Genomic DNA, 6,713 nt, shown 5'->3' on the forward strand with positions numbered 1-6,713 from the left:
TCTTTCAAAACCAAATCTATTCTGACTCATAGGAACCCTATAAGACTGATTAGAACTCATTGAGCTTCTTCTTACTATAATTATTTACAGGAATAGGCAATGTCATCTTACATATTTACATAGATAGATAGATAACATACGAAATAAACAGTTAATTAAATTATAAAGCAGTACATATGGCTCATCGCCATTCACTCCTATGAGAGAGTTGTGAGACACTGGCAGTCCTTCAAGTCTTGAGGGCTGCTGGGTAGTCCTCTGTAGAGCAATTCAGGCTATCTGGCTACAGGCAGCACACAGCAAGTCAGGTCAACAGTCAGCCAGATGACAGGGTCCGACAGTCCCCAGCTCAAAAGGTGTAGATTACAATGGTGTGGAGGATCAGGTCTTGAAGGAACCTCAAATTACAGCGACACAGTCCATGGATTAGGTGTCCCACAGGTAGTGTAGCTTGCAAATTGAGGCAAAGAAAAAGTAAAGTAGCTGCACACTGGTCCGATGATCAATGATCAAAGAGCAAGAGACAAGAGAGGCGAGGCTCTCCGAGCTATTTATCTCTCCGCACTTCAATTAATGTTTTTATTAGCCAGGTTGGCACAATAAACTAACAACCTCAGCTCCCGAGTGATCCCTGCACTCTGAAGAAGAAACATTGAGGTCTTTTAGACTCAGATTTCTGGAAAATCTCATTATAAAGAAGACCAAACTCCTCATAAGTGGACTAATAAGTAATATAATGAGAAATCAATTATATATTGGTATTGTCAATAATTTCATCTGGCTGGCATGCACAATAAGTGCTCATGGAAGTGAGACATACTAGTGTTAGCCACTGATATGCCATCTTTTGACTGCTGGATGACCTGCTCCGTTCCCCTCTCATCTGGGAAAGTCCTGCTAGAGAATAATTTTGGAATGCACTCATGTTCTCCGGATCAGAACATTGTAATTAATAATATTTTTGCTTTTAATGTTGTAACCAGTACATTCCTATTTTTATGTTATTAAACAGAATGTTATAATCAGTGCTATACTGTGTAATGCTCACTAGCTTTAAAGAATAATAACATTAATATTGCTTTCTGCTTCTGTCCATGCTTGCATAAGTCCTAGACAAATGATAAATGAGTTTTTGCCTTTATAGATGGACTGAAATGTCTACTCGGGACTCCAATCAAAGAATCGCTTTTAAATTCTAGCAGTCCGGTTATAACCGAATAAAGACTCTTTTAAATTATCGTAACATTATAGTGGCTGTCATTCATTTCAAACCACAACAGAAGCAAAAGTCAAGAAATCAAGTGAACCATTGGATTGGATGAATCTGCTGCATAAGACTTCTTGAAAGTGTTGAATAAAAGGATGTTACCTTGAGGATCATAAGGTACACCTGCCAGAGATTTGTTATTTTCTGTTTCTTGTTTACCCCCTCAAACTCTTTTATTAGGACATAATCCAGACACATCATTCAATAGTTGTCATATCATGTGACTATCACAATCAGCTTCAAGCATTTTCTTCCTTCTTTTATTTAATATCAACTCCCCACTAGCTCCCACATTCCATGTTGTGCCTTCCAGGACCCCTAATGTAGTTATAGTTTCTACAGAGTCACCCACCCTGGGTTCTATATAGCAAAACTACATAGAAAAATATATAAAAGAGTCAAGATGGCTGCTAACTATAACAACAACAAGGACAAACTGCAATTCAAAAAGCAAAAACAGAAAGTATAGAAAAACAAGATTAAGATCAAAGAGTACTGAAAGGGAGAGCAAATAATGTTTTTAATTATTCAAGTCAGAGTTTTTATTTCAATCTACTATTATCATCTCTGATTGATAGCTAGGTTATTCCTATACCTTAATTATGGTCAGACAGAAATCACAGAGACTTATTGCATGTATAAATCCTGCAAATGTGTTTTGGTCTTTGACTGTCATCCATAGCCTTCTTAAAATCAGTGTTTAAAAACTTGTTAGGGCGTGGTCAAGGGTAATGCAACCAAGAGGAATTACTGAAACCCAAATGAAGACTGAGCATGATAGTCGGACAAGAGGAAAGTCAAAGGAAATAGAGGAAAGAGCTAGGAGGCAAAGGGCATTTATAGAGGTCTAAATAAAGGCATGTAAATATTTATATATACATTTATATATGATAATGGGGAAATACATCTCTGTGCATATATGTATAGGTTTAGTATTAAGGTAGCAGATGGACATTGGGTCTCCACTCAAATACTCCCTCAATGCAAGAATATTTTGTTCTATTAAACTAACATTCAATGATCCTCACCCTCTCGACACAATCACTGAACACAAAGCGGGTGAATAAGTGAATGTGATGAAGAAAGCTGATGGTGCACAGCTATCAAAAGATACAGCGGCTGGGGTCTTAAAGGCTTGAAGGTAAATAAGCAGCCATCTAGCTCAGAAGCAACAAAGCCCACATAGAAGAAGCACACCAGTCTGCGTGATCATGAGGTGCCGAATGGATCAGTTATCAGTCATCAAAGAATAAAAAATCATATCATTCTGTGCTCACCTCCATGATATGATCACTGAAGACAAATGGGTGCATAAGCATATGTGGTAAAGAAAACTGATGGTGCCTGGCGATCAAAAGATATAGTGTCTGGGGTCATAAAGCTTGAAGGTAAACAAGTAGCCATCTAGCTCAGAAGCAACAAAGCCCACATAGAAGAAGCACACCAACCTGTGCGATCATGAGGTGTTGAAGGGATCAGTTATCAGGCATCATCAGAACAAAAAAATCATATCACTGTGAATGCCGGGGGGGAGGGGAGGAGTGCAGACTGGAGACCCAAAGCCCATTTGTAGGCCACTGGACAACCCCTTACATTGTCTCAGGGAGGAGATGAACCAGACAGGATGTCGTGCAGCAACAATGGAGCATAGTTCCTAAATGATCCCCAGACCCCCAAACACTCTATCATGATCCCAATTCTACCTTACAAATCTGGCTAGAACAGAGGGTGTACACTGTTACAAATAGGAACTGGAAACACAGGGAATCCAGGGTAGATTATTCCCTTCAGGACCAGTGGTGTGAGTGGTGATACTGAGAGGGTGGAGGCAGGGTGGGTTGGGAAGGGGGAACCAATTATAAGGATCTACATATAACCTCCTCCTATGGGGACGGACAACAGAAACATGCATGAAGAGAGACGTTGGACCGTGCAAAATATGACAAAATAGTGATTTCTAAATTATCAAGGGGTCATGAGGGAGTGGTGAGGGAGGGGATAAATGAGGGACTGATGCCAGGGGCTTAGGTGAAGAGTTAATATTTTGAGAATACTGAGGGCAATGAATGTAAAAATGTGCTTTACACAATTGATGCACGTGTGGGTTTTGATAAGAGTTGTATGAGCCCCTAATAAAATGATTTTAAAAAGAGGCACAGACAATGGTTATTAGGAAAAAAATTGAGCTCTGATACCATGCTCTGCTGCAGAATTGGATGTTACTATTGACAATCCTTGGATCACATATGTTGATGTTATTCTTCCATGTGGGCTTAGTTGATGGTACACTTAGATCACTGCTTGTTTGAAAACAAGACTTAAGATTCTAGACACTATTGTTTCTGATAGATACCATCTAATTTCTTCACCACACTTTGCAACTACATCTTCTGTATTTCCTTCAAAAGGGAATTTTGTAAGAATTAACTGTTCTTAGAATGTAGCTTGGGTTAATTATGAGCTCCACATCCATCCCTTACTCTGTTTATTCTATTCACCTCTGGTTCACCTTAGAGACATCTTGTTATTTTATGGCAGATAACTTTATCAATCATCTCTTTGAAGCATAAGGTAATTTTGTTTATAGTGTCATTGATTCAGCCCAGGATAATATATTTAAAACACAATTAAGAAAAGGTAATTGAATAAATGTACAGCCTTAGTATTTTCAATTGCCTGTGAAAAGTGAATGTGAAAGTTGAACATTCTTCAATGCATACAAAGGAAGACTGAAGAAGAATCAACGTATTAGAATATAGTAAAGGCAAAAGAACATTAAAAGTACCATGGACTGCCAAAAGTTAAAACAAATGTGCCATTGAAGAAACATGGCTACAGTGCTCCTTAAAGGCAAAGATGGCGATATTTTGCTTATGTACTTTGCACATGTTATCAGGAGAGACCAGTCCCTAAAGAAAGACATCACATTGGGGAAATTAGGGCAAGTGAATGATAAAGAAATCTCCTCAATGAGATGGACTGATGCAGGAGCTGCAAAAAATGGGCTCAAACATGAGAACATTGTCAGAATGGCAAAGGACTGAGTCATGTCCCTTTTTGTTAGACACAGGTTTGCTATGAGCTAGAACTGACTCAGTGACACCTATGAAGAATCAACTACATTTGTGACAAATTATTGGTTTACCACATAAGCTCTTCCCTGTTGGACCATTATATAAGTGTCAGAGTATATTCATAATCTATAGCAGAAATTAAACACTCGTCTTTGTGTTCTTTAATGACTTACATCTACCACACGGGACTAAGAAGACCTCTCTAGGACTTCCAATGCTCTAACTTTTAAAGGGAGGTGAGTTTTATCTTTCTCTGCTAGAGAGACCACATATTCAAACCTATCAGTTGATTGGTGGGGCTTGATGAGGTCATCCACTCCTGGAAAGATGGCCAGTCCAAAGAGGGACTTAGAAGTCCTAAGTGGGACTTCTACTCTTTTTCATAAGTTTGAAGAGGCACAGAGGGTATAAGCTTGAACTATGGAAAATGAGCTACACAGATAAATATCCACAATGACTGAATCAGATTTCATATATGAGCATCTGGGTGATAAAGTCATTTCTTAACCAATTGCTTAATTCACTCTCACCCTCCAACACATTCCTCACAATTTTTTATATTCTTTGAATCACAGTAAGGTGTGATGACTGAAACTTTGTGTATGATGGCTGAGTCAGGATTCTAAGGCATTGGTTCATGATGATGGAATCCGCCTGGTTGATAAGAGTTCATAGAATGCCATCTCTTTCATGATGAGACCTACTGTGAGCAGCCAATGAGGAGGAAGATAGCTTCCTTGTGGGTGTGGTCTTATCATTTAAAAGGATTCTCTGAATGGTCTTTAGCTTTGTTCTGGACCTGGACACTTCATCTGACCTGAAGGTTTGGGGACTTGAGACAAAATCCTGTAATTGTGTTTCTGGAAGTTGTCGGTCTCAATTTGCTTGAGAAAGAAGTCTGCCATCTTACCTCCCATCTTGCATTCATCAGCCACTGGATATACTTGATTTAGGATAAGAGTCAGGACAGGAATCTGAGCCTTGTCAGCCTCTGCAACTGTGAGCTGAAATATGCAGTAACATGAAAACTGTCTACATTAGTGGGTCTCACCCTGTGGATTGCCACCCCTTTGGGGGTAAAACGACACATTCACAGGGGTCGCCTGATTCATAACAGTAGTAAAATTATAGTTATAAAGTAGCAATGGAAATAATTGTATGGTTGGGGGAACTGTATTAAATGGTCATGGTATTAAGAAGATTGAGAACCACTGCTCTAAATGGTCTTGAGAAGCTAAGTTTGGAGGGGCCAAGAAGTTGAAGGCCTGGGTCCTTAAACTTGGCTCTCCTTGAGGCCATTGTGAATTGAGGTCACTCTATTTTGCATTATGAACATATGGATATAGTTGCTCTACTCAATATAAACAGAGTAACCAGATTAGGGTGTCCTGTTTACCCTCAATCTCTTTAACACCTCAATACCTATTCAGGGACTTGGTGTGTCTTACATCTTCTCTTTGTGTAATTCTTCATTATGTGTATCAACTTGCTGGCGTCGAGGTTATCTGTAGTGTGGCAGGCATGTAAGGATGTCAGTGTTGGAGCTGTGCTCCAGTGTGAACTTATTCCTCCATTTATCATGAGCTGGAGGCTTCAAAACCACCAGCTTCTGCGATTCAGAGAGATAACAGTCGGCTCCCCTAGAGACATACGGCAGTGTTTCCCAAGGTACATGATACTGCCCATGAAGCAAAATGGAAATGTCCATTCAGTGTAAAAGTGATACCAATGTTTTTTAGAGGGGAGAAAGATGGGGCTTACTACTCCCATTAAGTATTGCAGTCTTGGATGATTACATAAGACTGGCTAGGTCTGTTGTGGGATACACTGTTTCTCTCTGGCTCCATACTCTTGAAGAGTTCCCGGAACCCACAATGGTTGGCCAGCTGAAGATGGAGCCCAGAATGGGCAAGGGGAAGGCCATCTTCTGAAACTACACTTGTGGCCAGCTCCTGGACCTCGTCTTTGCCAGCTATAGACTCATGCACACACACCAGGTGGTGGACTTCATCAGAGGGAAGCATGCCCACTTCGGAATCTGCTCCTCCAAGGAGATGACAGTCCTGGAGGCCATAGACCTGCTGGACCAGCTGGTGGATGAGTCGGATCCGGATGTGGACGTCCCTACCTCCTTCCATGCCTTCCAGACTGTGGAGGGCATCCGGAGGGCACATCCCCACAAGGACTGGTTGTACCTGGTGGGGATGCTGCATAATCTGGGGAAGTTGCTGCCCCTGGTCAAGGAGCCCCAGTGGGCCGTAGTTAGAAACACCTATCCTGTGGGCTGCTGGCCCCAGGCCTCTGTGGTCTTCTGCGACTCAACTTTCCAGGACAATCCAGGCCTCAGGGATCCTCTATACACCTCTGAGCTT

The 6,713-nt window shown here is 40.8% G+C and overlaps 1 pseudogene; it reads left to right on the forward strand.

The window, feature by feature from the left end:
* Nucleotides 1-6,198: 6,198 nt before the first annotated feature.
* LOC142436020 (inositol oxygenase pseudogene) lies at nucleotides 6,199-6,710 on the forward strand (annotated as a pseudogene).
* Nucleotides 6,711-6,713: the final 3 nt, after the last annotated feature.

The sequence above is a fragment of the Tenrec ecaudatus genome, unplaced genomic scaffold (genome assembly GCF_050624435.1).
Source record: "Tenrec ecaudatus isolate mTenEca1 unplaced genomic scaffold, mTenEca1.hap1 Scaffold_1258, whole genome shotgun sequence".
Classification (NCBI taxonomy): domain Eukaryota; kingdom Metazoa; phylum Chordata; class Mammalia; order Afrosoricida; family Tenrecidae; genus Tenrec; species Tenrec ecaudatus.